Source organism: Dryas octopetala, chromosome 2 (genome assembly GCF_963921425.1).
Source record: "Dryas octopetala chromosome 2, drDryOcto1.1, whole genome shotgun sequence".
Lineage (NCBI taxonomy): Eukaryota > Viridiplantae > Streptophyta > Magnoliopsida > Rosales > Rosaceae > Dryas > Dryas octopetala.
The window spans coordinates 3,286,338-3,300,585 of record NC_141367.1 but is presented as its reverse complement, the minus strand read 5'-3'; positions in this window follow the sequence as shown (position 1 = coordinate 3,300,585).

The window sequence follows — 14,248 nt, the reverse complement described above, 5'->3', positions numbered from 1 at the left end:
TAAATTTTTTTTTTTAAAACACCATTATTAGTTACTTTGCCTTGTTCGTCCATTTTTATCTTCATACATTTGCAACATTTTTTTTAATGTGAATCACATTGTATGTTGCAATATATACATATATATATATATATATATTGTCTTATCTATCATGATTGCATGACACTTACTGAAATGACAATCATTATTTGGGCATTTAGCATATATTGTAATTTTTTACTAAGCCTTATTTGTCTCTTATGATTGCAGGACACATATTAAAGTAGTCACCATTTATTTTGTTTTTTAGAAACCATATACTACATAAATTTAGATATTGTCAGATAGTCACAATTATAAATTCATTTCACATACTATATAAATTCAGACGTTGTTAGACAGTCACAATTATAAACTTATTTTTTTCCAAATTAGTGACTGCATCACATTGTATCTAAAACTAGAAAGAAAAAAAAAACTACCACACAAACTTTAAAAATATTAACAACAAGTCGTGACTGTATAAAAAATACAAATTCTATTTCAAAAAAATAATAGTAAAATCAGTGAAAAATTTAAAGAATCATCTAAAACTTCATTTATAAAGATAAACTCATTAATTAACTTTTCAACAGAGACTAAAAATTTCAAATCATAAAATTAATTCAACACTACTAAAGAACATGCAAAACTAATACTGCACAGTTTCATATATATAAAACTAATTCAGTAACTTGCAAAAGACACTGAAAAATTCAAAAATTCAACCAAAACTTCATTTCTAAATACAAACTCATTTAGTAACTGTGCAAAAGAGATAGAAAATTTCAAATCATAAAATAAATTCAACACTAATAAAGAACATGCAAAACCAATACTACACAGTTTCATATACATCAAGAACTAATTCAGTAACTATGTAATAGACATTGAAATTCAAAGAATCATCCAAACCTTCATTACTATATATATACTTAATTAGTAACTGTACGACAGAATATGAGACTATGTAAATATAAAACCAATTTAAAATGACAATGAAAACATACTATATATTAAAAAAATGAAAAGAGAAGAAACAAACCAATTCTATTTCAAATAAAATCCAGAGTACAAAACACCATTGTTAAGAAACCAATGTAATACTAGAAGGCATGTAAATTTTTGAATTTGTGACTGTACAATAATATTTGTTTTGTGTTTGACTGCTACGCAGCAAAACTGCTTAAGGTTTAGCTCCCGGGTTATGGGCTCCCGGGACCTAAACCCTAAGCCATATGCTTCAAACCCCAATCTAAGTCCTAATCCTCATTTCTAAACCCTAAACGTCATTTATAAACCTTCAACCCCAATTATAAAGAGACTACCATGCATAATTAAATTTGTACTAAGTTTGTGTTTCACCTAAACCCTAAGTCATAAGCTCCAACATGGAGTTATTTACACTTACATCTCCTGAGGTTTATCGTTTTTTCACATACACCTCCTAGGTTTCAAAAATTACACATACACCCCCTGAGGTTTCAAAACTGTTGCACATAACCCCCTACAGTGAGACAAAAATGATGAGAAGGTATGTAAAAAGGCATGCTAAGGGGGTGGAATGACCTAATAAGATTACTCAAGGTATAAGGTCCAACCTCAATACAAATATCTTATTGTTTGTTTATTTATTGTTTTCTCTTGCATGGGGTTATATGCAACAGTTTTGAAACCTCAGGGGGTGTATGCAAAAAGACGATAAATCTCAGGGGGGTGTAAGTGTAAATAACTCTTCCAACATGCCTATTCTATACCCTGCACAACCTACAACCACCCTTAAAATTCTTATAAACTCAAAATGAAGATAAACTGAACTTAAAATAAAAAGAAAGAAACAAATTAAATCTGAATTACAAACTAAATAAAACAAATATTATCCGACAGTCATAATTATAAACTCATTTCTTTCAAATCAGTGACTGTATCACAGTGTTTGAAACCAACAAATTAAAGAGCACACAAACTTCAAAAACATTAATAACAAGCCACGACTAAATAAAAAAAACCAAAACAATGATTGTATGATAGTGCACGAAAACAACGAAATCAATCTGTGACTGTGTGACAGTATGCGAAAACAACATAATTACACATACACTGTCAGATAGTCACCAAAGGTTAAATAGTGGCTAACAGACAATATTTGCAAAAATATAAGCTTTGACATGCATATTCTACACCCAACACCACCCTTAAAACCTTTATAAACACAAAATCAAGATACATTGAATTTAAATTCAAAGTAGCAAAACAAAGTAAATCAAAATATGTAAAATAAATGAAACATATACTATTAGACTGTAAACAATTTAAAACAGACACAGTCAAACAGTTTTTGTCTGAGCAATCGATCATATAAAGTTCATTCTAGATCTAACTCCAACCATCACCTACATAACAGAACCATCACCAAATCCACCAAATTAGGCACAAAAAAACATACATAAATTGTTTGATATAAGGCAATCGATTGAAATCCTAACAAAAAAAATTGAAATTGAGCTATAAATATAGAAATTACACCAAAATAAAAAAAAAATTAAAATCTTGCTGAAGTGGATGATCAAAAGTAGGGAGGGTAGCAAAAGTAATTAGTCAATAAAATAATACATCAAGCAGTTACCTTAAGGGTTCGTTTGGTACGTCGGACTGTACTGACTAATTTCTATCGGATAGTATTAATCTGTTCCGGAGAGTACTGACTGTTTATTCAGAATATTATCAGGTGTTTGGTACTGTTCTGGATAAATAGTCTGAATAAGTTGTACTGTGTTTGGTGTTGTCGGATAGCAAATTAGACTATTTTTTTTTTAAATTTTTTTGATAACTTAGTGGAAATTGAAGAAAAACACTGCCCAAGAAAAACTTTGAAGAAAAAATTGTAACCTAATTTCCAAAAAAATGTAATAAACGGATCTATTGAATAAATCTAAAATAAAGGATAAAAAAAATAATCAGACACCAAGTATAAAAAAGGAAATATATAAAGAAAGAGAAGATGAAGAGAGAAGAACAAAGAAGAAGCAAGAAGAAGCATATTGGAGAGAGTATGAGAGAGAGAGAGAGAAAGAGTGAGAGAAGGATACCTAGAGAAGAGTAAAGAGAATAACCTGTGGAGAATATAGCAGAGAAGAACCTTAGGGAGAAAAGGATGAAAAGAGCATCTGTTGGTTTTCAGCGTGTTTTTGTTTTCCCAATTTTTTATAATTAAGCGTGTATTATCTAATCCTAGGTGTGTGAGTTGTATTAGTTAGTCAGGTAAGAAGAGTATTAAAAGCCCAGTCCAGTTTACATAGTTAGGTAATTAATTAATACAAATTGACACCAAACAACTAACATAGACTATTTACTCCTATCCATAGTCTAATACGAAGTACCAAACATGCCCTAAGTGTCTAAAGTGTCCAAGCGTGCAAACACACAACGGCACATATACTCTCATATGGAGAAATGCATATTAACTGTCTGAGAATTACGAAAAAATATATAAAAAGAAACTAGAAACGCAGAGAAGAAAAGAACTGCCTTTCTTCATCGTAAGTAACGATCCATCAACTACATGAGTTCAAATAAAATTAGAATAATTAAAGATTGCATTACCAACTCAAATTGCTAGTTCTCTACTTCATGAACTACCAATTTTTAAACAGATATTCACGGCTGCAGGTGTTACCACACCACCAAAAACCATCTTTTTTCAAAATTTAGGTGACTCTTCCTTCTAAGAAACCACAATAAATTCGACGCAAAAATGTCCTTGATTTATATTATGCGAAAACTATAATAACATCTAAGGGCATGTTTACTTATCCGTAATCGGAATGGGAAGAATGAGAAGAATGTGAGTAATTCTCATTCATGTGTTTACTTACATTTGAGAGTCATTCTCATTCCGATTCTCTTGTTTACTTACACATATTGGAATAAGAAAGAGTGTGAGGCCCACATGAAATAAGGAATTGAATTCCTTCTCTTGGAGAAATTGAATTCCATAGGGGGTCCAGATTAGAGAAGAGAGAATGATAATAGAATTTTTCATGCCAAAACTACCCTCACCCTTACAAAATTGCCCTCAACCTTAAATAATTTTAATTTTTTTTCTTCGCCATAAATAAAAGGGAATTGAGGGAATAATTGAAGATAATTTTAATTTTTTTCTTCGCCATAAATAAAAGTATGAAAAATATTTTTTATTTAAAAGTTTTGCAAAATATTTGAGGTAAACTTTATTTTTAGGCATTTTAAAAATTGTGAGTATCATAAAACATATTTAATTTTGTGTAAGGGCATTTTAGTAATCAAACTGGTTTTGATTATGATTCCTACAAATAAGTAAACAAGTGTTTGGAAATCATGTTGTTTCTTATTCTAATTCTTGACAGTTAATAAGCACGTTAATAGGAATGTCTGACTCTGATTCCTGCTCACTCCGATTATTCTTCACTCCGATTCTAATTTATGCCCATTCCGATTACGGGTAAGTAAACGTGCCCTAAATGCCACACCATGTTAACCATAAATTTAGAAAAATATGTAAAATTTGTAAACTATGACAATACGACCAACTACCGAAACAAATAATTTTGAGCTCCTTAAAACTACTAATTACTTTTGCCAAAAACTACTAATTATGGAGGGTAGCAAAAATTGAAATTGAGCTCTAAATCTAGAAATTTCACCAAAATAAAAAACATTTTAAACCTTGTTGAAGACGAAGATCAAGCCCTCACTGAATCTAGAATTTTGATTGCCTTCCGAGAAATAATAGGAAGAAAAAACAAAAATTTGAGCCCTAACTTTCATTTTCTTTTCTTTTCCTATGGTTTTTCGGCAATCAAACGAAGCTTATGGACATGCTCCACCAAGTGTTACAGAGATCGTTGTTGCCGACGACGACTCTGAAGCCCTCCGGCAACTAGGTAGTGAGGTGAAGGAAAGCAGTGTGTGAGAGAGAGAGAGAGAGAAAAGCGTAAAATTTCCGGTGTAAAAATAAGAAAAATAACATAAGGGCAAAATAGTAATTGAACACAATGAATATTTAAATTAACTAAAGCAATGGGCTAGGCCATTGAGTGTTATGTAATTTATGATAATATGCAATTGACTATTAAGAGATATCAAATTAGGTATTGACTAATATATAACTTGCAAATTATTTGTAATTTTCCATTATTTTAATAATCTTGTATATTTATTTATATTCCTGCATTCCTTGAGGAGTAGTGCACAAGCTGTATAGTCTGATCTGTCTTCCCAAAAACTCTTAGAAGGGGTTGGTGTGTGTTTGGTGAGGTGCGGTCAATGGTCCAATCCTCCTATCACAGTCCACTCGTTTGAATAAACAACTTTTACTTTTATATGCCAAGAAAACATAGTAATCAATAATTAAATAAGAGATAAGATTTGGTAATTATAGGTCATCATTCTAATTGAAAGTGCACTCACACCCACATCTACAAAAGCTGTGGAAAGGAAATTATGTCCACAAAACCACATCTATTGGGTTGGTATGCATGAAATGACCAAGTTGCCCATCACCAACCCACAAAGGAACAAACCTCCATCTCCCCAAAACTCAATCTTTTTTCTTAACCAATAACCAATATCTCCTAACACTCACCAACGCCTACAATGACATGGTGACAACATCATCATTTCATTCATACCTTCGCCCAAAAAGAGTTCTCTTCTTTTTACACTGATAACACTTAGAGCCAGTTTGGTATTATTGTGAGGAAAAATAGCTGTGAAGTAAAACAGTTGTGAAGTAAAGTCAGCTGTGAAGTAAAGCAGCTGAGTGTTTGGTAAAATATGTTTTCAAAAATGCTGTGAGTGCAAAAAACAGTATCAAAGTGTTTGGTAAATGTTAATGTAAAAGTGATGTGACTGTGTATAATTATTAAAATAGACATGATACTAAACGTGTTTTTCACTTATTTGTTTGGTAAAAATAAAATATTTTTTACTTGTTTTTTAAATTTTTGGCTACAAATTTTTATTAGCATTAATTTTTCTAAGAACAACATTATTCAGTAAGTATGCCTATTATTTTTTTAGGTATATTATAATTTTAATCGTACAAATAAAATATCATAATTAATTATTACAATATAAAATATAACTAACAATAGACATATTTTTTAATTTAAATAAACAAATTAAAAATATAGAAATCAATGAGGGTATTATGAGTAAAATAAAATATTCATTGTTGCTTTGATTCACTGCAGCTTTCAAAAGCACCTAGAAACCTGCTTTCTGTTTTTGTTGTGGGGAGTTGAGAATTGTGGGAAAAAACAGTTTTTAATTTTTTTACCAAACACCAAAAATGCTGTAGGTGATTGAGAATTGTTATCCACAGCAGCTTTTGGGTCCTCCACCACAATCCCAAACGGAGCCTTACACATGTTAGTGCACTCATGGACTACCAACTACAAAATCATACCTTTTCTCCATAGTCCAAAAGACATGCTCCCCTTGATCGAGAAGATCATGTGGCATTCAAGACGTCAAGTTTGGATTTAATTACGAGATGTTGGAATTGAACCAATCTCACCCATCTGTCATTTGCTTATCTCACGTACCCTAAGTTATTTTATTATGTGTCTTTTGAGTATCCTTTAAATGAATTCGGAAGTATGTCGTTTTGTATTTTGACTTGAGAACTGCTGCCTTTTAATTTAACAATTTGTGTTTTTGTATTGGGAGGCGATTTTTCGTACTTCATTTTTGTCCTTATGCACTCTTTCTAATTTTTTTATTACATTTTATATTTTTAATCACCTATATTTCCAAGTCTACCCTTTTAATTAAATTCATCATTCATTCATCTTCTTCCTCTTTTCTCACTCACGAACTATATTTCTTCTGCATGTTCCTCAAATATTCCCCCTCTTTCACTTTCTCCTCTCACAATCATTTGACCTCATAAGTGTTTCTCCCTTCAAATTTAAGGTTTCTACAACCAAATACATGAAAAAAGAGGAGGGGTTTTTGAGAGAGGAGAAACATGACCCACCCACACCCACCCAAACCAGGAGAATTAACTCATCTTTCAAATGATTTTTATTTTTCATTTAATCAAGAAAACAGATTGGATTTTTCAACAAAATAGAGAAGTAACATCTTAACCAGAGCATGACTAGTTATATATATTACTTATTAACATTGAATGATATGCTCAGATAGGCATGCATGTCAACGAAAGCCTTCACCAGTTAACATGTAAATTAAAACCCATCTTCACCAATGATGGAGTTGCTTTTGTAACTGATTATGAGGTGAGACAACGTAACAAAAAAAAAGGGTAGACTTGAAAATACGAGTAGTTAAAAATATAAAAAATAATTATAAAAATTAGAAGGGAGTGTAAAAGGAGAAAAGTGGAGTGCAAAAATCACCTCCCTTCATATTTTATAGATGATCGTAGAGGAGTTAATGGGTTCTTGTAGGCTTATGAACAAATATTGAAAGAGAAGTCGGAGATTGCAATTGAAGAAGCATTGCAGACGCACATGAGCCTTAAATATGAAAGAAATGAGAAGTCCCATAATAAAGTAAAATCAATTTCGAGAAATCAAAATTCAAACCCACAAGAGAGGATCACAAAATACATTTGGAGCAAGAAGAGGAAGAGGTAAAGCTTGGAGCCAACCACATGATAAATCCAATGTCAAGTGTTTCAATTGTCAAAGATATGACCATTATAAAAATGAGTGCAAGTGGAAGAATTCTGAAAATAAGAATTTCCAAGCCAAGATTGCAGAGAATGATAATGACAAAGAGGATACTTTTTTGCTGGCATACAATGCGGTGAGTGACAGTGAGAAAAATTAGTTGCTTCTTGGATACAGGATGCATAAATCATGTGTGGACACAAGAAGCTATTTCTTGAACTGAAAAATAAGATTACGTTTGCTAATGTTGCAAAAATGCCAGTCAAGGGAAAAGGCATAATTTCTTTCAAACTGAAGGATGGGGCATTCAACACCATATGAAATGTGTATATATGTTCTCGGTCTACGCCACAATTTGTTGAGTATGGAGTAGTTGTCAGAGAAAGTGTATGATATGTAAATTATCAGTGTTGTATGATATGGAGTAGTTGAGTATTAATGCTCAACAATGTGCCGTTCCAATTTGAAATTATCACAGCGGCACCCGTACTAAGGTTTCCCAAGAATATATTACCCATAACTTGAGCGTTATATTCCCAAAATTTTTATAGAATAGTTAAGCTTTTTTGTTAAATAAAATACGGGTTGGATTAGAGTTAAATTGCACACATGATCTAATATAAACGCTCTTCAAAATATTTTACATTAAAAACCCAACCTGTTAGGGTAATGAGTTTACAAAACGACCCTAACAACGTGATGTCTTTAAAGATCATGTTTAGAAAATATTTTACAAAACAAAGACACCAATCACAAGTACTAGAGATGTTCGAAATATATTACAATTTAACAAGAGGCAATAAACAACAAAAGAAAAGAAAGCAAGGACCCAATGACAGAAGCAAAAGAACATGGTAAAGGACTTAGAGACCTTGTGGATGCCAAACAAGATGTGAGAGTGCTGCGCTTAGACACATCAGTCCTGTAACGACCCGACCCAGATTTCTTGGAAATTTAAATTTGTTCATTTTAAGAAATTTTATAAGGAAATGAAATTTGAAAGACCTCGGAAAAAATTTTACTAAATTACTTTGGAAGTGTTTTAAGAATTTATTCGGTATTTTCACTGGAATTGATTTACGCTATTCAAAACTTATCAATTAAAGGTGGTATGTTTTTAAATTGTGAGACCCCGTATTTTTTTTCAAGATTTATTTTCAATATTTTGAGAATTTATTTTAAAGAATTAGAGACTTGATTTGAGAAATAAAAAGATTGTGTTTTAATTTTTAATTTTCTTTTAAAATTTCTTTGACCCAAAAGTTGAATTTTTATTCTAGTGGGCTTTCGCTTTTGACTTTGGGCCCACTAGAAGGTCTCGAGTCCACAAGTTCGTAGACACGTAGCACGCATTGATCCGAGTTACAGTTTGAGAGATATGGAGATATGTAGTGAAGGGCAATTTTATAAATTTACAGAAGTGGGTTTTAAATACCCAAAAATCAGATTTTCTCACTCTCTCTCTCCTCTCTCCCCGTTTTTCTCTCTTTCTCTCTCTCTCTCTCTCTCTCTCTCTCTCTCTCTCTCTCTCTCTCTCTCTCTCTCGCCGCCCCTCCCACCGGCGCGTAAAACCAAGTCTGACGGCGGCTGGTGTCAGGCTTTGGCTCCCTGCCATTGCCGCATTCTCCTCCCTCTACCCTTGGTCTCCATTTAACTCAGAAAAGCCCTGAAACCCGAAACCTAGCCCTGACTCGATTCAAACCCTTGCCGTCGATCTGACTTTTCCAATTAGATTTGGGCGGTCAGACCCACTGGCTTTTGTTCCTCTCATCATAGCGAGTTTAGCCGTGGTGTCCTCTTACTTCGATGATGCTTCACGACAGAGCAATGAGCTCGAGAAGTCAAACTCAGTCGTCGGCTTCCATCATCGATTTTGGCCATTTCCGAAGACTTTTGGCCGTCGGTCCAGTTTTGAAAAACGATCCTCTAAGTTTTGTTGCTGCTGCCCCCGTCGGAACCACCACTTGTGGCAGCGGGTTGGGTGGTTTCTCTTGTTAATCAGCCTCCCTAGGACTCCTAGAGGCCAATCCCAGGATCCCTATTGCGTATTGGTGCACGGGTTTGGAAAATCTTATTCCCAATGACATCATGCTGCCGGATTAGAGATCCGAGCAAAGGCGCCTAAAGGGTAATTCTGTCTTTTCACAAGTTGGACGGTGAGTGAAACTTATTGGATTGTATTGTAGAGTACCATGAGTGAATTGTATGTTTTGTGTCATTTGTTGTTATATGTTAAAGGAGGCTAAGTGTAGGACTGGATCATGAGAATCGATTGATGATGATTTTGAGTCTAAAGGATTAATTGGGAATTATAGAGATGCCCTGAGATTAATTACTAATTAGATGAGAAATGTCTATTATCGAGGTTATTGATTGATGATTAGACAATCGTTCGGCCATAAGGATCTAATTAATTTTTGAAGAAGTATTGGTATGATTTAAGGATTATTATTTATATCTTGGTATTATTATGATTTATATTGATTATGAAGAGAATAAGAAATGTTGGTTTAAATTGGTTGGGAAACTGAAATTGTTATTTGAGGAAGATATTAAGTCTTGATATTGGTGAGTGGTGTTGACCAGATTAGAAATTTTTATTGAAACAAAAACTTAGACCCCGTTCGATTATAAGGGCATAACGATCATTTTACCTTGTTACTCGAAATTCGTATATCTAATTTCCCAAATTATTAAAGTAGACGTGTTTTTATATTAGGTCGATATAGTTTCATCTCTCGGCTATTTTAGTGACAAACAAGTGAGGAGTCGTGAGTAGAAATCAATTTCATAAAGGATTCAGTGTAGTTCGGAGTAAACTGTGAGTGGACTTCGTTTGATAAATGTTTTATGCAATTTATGATTTATTTATTTAAAGAAAGTTATTTAGTTATTACATGCTAAATTAACTGAAGGATTTAAACAAATTAGTGCACGTTTATCCATATTGAAAAGAGGAAAATAAAAATGATTTACTATTATTGTTTGGAAGCTTAAATTTATGATTAACTAGCTTGGTATTTTCGATTAATGATTTATGAGTTGTTTTGAGATTTGTTGGATTGCATAAGTTTGAAAATCATTTGTTACTTAAATATTTTGATATGGGTAAATGATGAGTTTAGGGTTGCATTACATGGTTTTCATATGGATAGTTTCTGGAAATGGTTTTTAGCATTATTTTGGGGAAGTTTTATCATTGAATTTCCGTCCTTTGGAAATGATTTGGATTTAGCAGTTTTCATGATTTGAGAATGATTTTATTTTAACGGATTTATTGAAAGAATTATATTACCAGTTTTTATCTGGATGAGTATTCCTGAGATGTGGTTTATTGAGATATCCAAAACCAGTTTCAAACTGCCATATTAGTACCCTCCTCAGTAGGTATAGAATTGCTCTGCACTCGCCTAAAGATGACTCGACGATGTATGACCAGTATTTGCTCTGCACTTGCCCAGTCGGCGGTGTATGACCAACATTATATATTGCTCTGCACTCGCCTCGAGATAACTCGGTGGTGTATGACCAGCATTTGCTCTGCACTTGCCTAGTTGGCGGTGTATGACCAGCATGACATATTGCTCTGCACTTGCGTAATCGACGGTGTATGACTAACATCACATATTGCTCTGCACTTGTCTAGAGATAACTCGGCAATGTATGACCAGTAGTTTCCCGGATACTAGTGTGGTGTGATTGAGGTTTCAGTTTGTGGAGTATTTTGAAAAATGAATTTACTTCAAAAATATTTTAAATGACAGTTTTAGTAGAGCATTGTGTTTTCTTTAAGATATTTTAACAGTTTTACAACTTGAGAGTACTATTCGTTCTTCAGAGTTCGAATTACAGTTTTGAGATGATTTAAAAATAGAGTTGAAAAATGGTTTTAAAACTGGGGGATCTTTAAGAAATGAGTTCAAAGTAAACGAGCAATTTTACAAATGGTTTTCAAGGGTTTTGTTTCAAAGTTTATTTTTGTCCACTCACAGAGATTATTCTCACGTTTTATTTTTTTTTACGTTTCCCCCAGGTTTTAAAGATCGCTGAGGTCGGATCGCACCACGTCGAGATATCAGTTTTTCCCACCATTTGTTCGTCAACATTGTTGGCATAATATTCTCGTCCTATTTGATTTTTATGTATTTGATATTGCAAAAATTCTATTTAGTTATGCTCTGTTTAAATTCAGATATAAATTTTGGATTACAGTGGAGATTAGCGGGCCTAACACCCGGTTGGTGTTGGATTTCACAAGATCACTCCGGGTTCCAGCGTGGAATTTGGGGGCGGTCCTGTCAAGTCCAGATCGACAACCAAGGAAATATGCAAGAAAGCAAGTAAAGGGTAAGCATCACATACATTCATACCTTCCTCTTGGGGGACCCTGGCTAGGTTTGAAAATAGTAGGTTAAAATATTTACTATTTATATGGTTAGTTGAGAAAAATAGTTGAAAAGATTCACCACGAAAGCCAGCAACAATAGTAATAGTTGAATTCCTACATTCTTTAAGTATGAGTATGCAGTCTTTTGCAAAAAATTGTGAGTACTTAAATTCGAATCTTACCTAATGATCGAACACATTAAAGGAACAACTACACTTACCAAGGAAAAGTTTGGTACTATAGTGAGAGTAGCCTTCACTAGTAAGTGTCTCATAAGCTAGCCTCCCAACCTTACAAATTGACTAGTTCGTTCGTACAAATCTATTCCATAAGTTTAGTTAATCAAACCCATGGCCATAAAAATACAACCCTTTACTCTCAATTTGTCCATCAGTTATCATGATAAAAATTCATGCGATATGACAATAAAAAAAAATTCAGTTTTGCAAGAAATAATATTTATTATCATACATACACACATAAAAAGTCTCAATAGACAGGGTGTGAGGACTCTCCCTATTTGGAGTCCAAGCTTAACCTGACGATGCAATTCCACATCATTGATGCCTTTGTTTTTTTCTCTAGGTAGCTGGAACGTCCAAGATTCGACAATAACTCAATCAAAGTACATTTTGACAGAATTTACCGCATTACCTTTCCTTTCGGTCATACTTTCCCAGAAACCAGTCTACTAAGACTATATCTTTATACTTTCTAGGTTCCCTTAGGGTTTCTACTTAAGTGTGTCCAATTTTAATTCAAGTCTAGAGGTTAACTAGTTAAAGTCCAACAACATGACTAGGTTAGGGTGTGGAAGGCTGGGGGAGCTCTAGCCCAGTATCCAGTGTCCGTATGCTCACGCACTGATCTCGACATCACATCGTTCGGTTACTTTGAAAAGGTGGCCTCAATTTGTTATTAAGTTAATTAATTAATAGATAAGTCCGGTTTAATGTACAAGTAAAGTAAACAAATAAATCCAACGTACTCATGCTATCTAGATGTCTAATTAGATTGTAGCAATTCTATAATTCAATTTATCATGCATAATTAGTTATTCTCTCATAAATCCAACTTTAACTAATCAAGCTTTTTAATCCAACTTGACAAAAGAGGTTTAACTTTTTAAGAGTATTTACTCGGTTGTAGACCCTTTTAGCTTAATCTTCAACAAAGGAATTTTCTTAGCTTAGCTTAGAACTAATCACAAAATTAAAGCCTAATAAGTAAATAACTTAATTAGAATAACTAAACCAAACTTAAGGATCTAAGGAATCTTACCAAATACCTTACTCGGGGCGGATCGGGAAACTGGAAAAGTTTTCCTACATTTCGAAATGAATTGAAAGATGTGTTGTATGTAAATTGGAGTGTGTATAATAGTAACAGGAAAAGTAAAAAGCCAAACTAAGTAATTCATTTCATTTTATGAGAATTTTGAGAATCCTTGTAGAAAAATAAATATACTACAAAACTTTGTGATGAATCTACTCCACTCCATACAACAAGCCACATCATCCACCAACTACAAAAAAATCACACAAAGGTCATAATGGTAATTACCTACTCCACTCTATCAGTTTGCCAATTTGCCTTTGTCATCACCACTCCACACCACAACCCCAACAACCTCTCTAACTCATTTTCCTCCATTACTTCTTCTTTTCTTATCCAATCTATCTCTCTCTCTCTCTCTCTCTCTCACTACTTGTCAGGTCATGATGATATTATATATGAGGTGTTGTATAGCACTGATAGCCATTGTTCGAAAAGATCTCTGGAGCGATAGTTTGATCATATTCGACATCTTGGTTTTTTGTGTTTGATGTGACTCCATAACTGCATGTGATTTTCTTTGGTTTATGTTGGATTTATGAACTTTTGACATGTTTATAAAAGAAAAGGCAGAAGGTACATCTACAAGGTAGTGAGAGCTTCTCATTATAAAATAGGGTTGTCCTCATTATGGATGCTCGAAGGCGAGTTGTCACATTTTTTGTAGGAGTAGCATTTGTCATGTTACTTGGGTTACCTCCCAATGGTAGTATATTTTAGACATACTTGTTGTGAATGAAGAGTTAATGTTCGAGGATGTGTTTGGCTTGAGTGATCGATATGATTGTGGGCCCAAAGTAGTAATTAGTATATTTGATTCAGTAGAAAA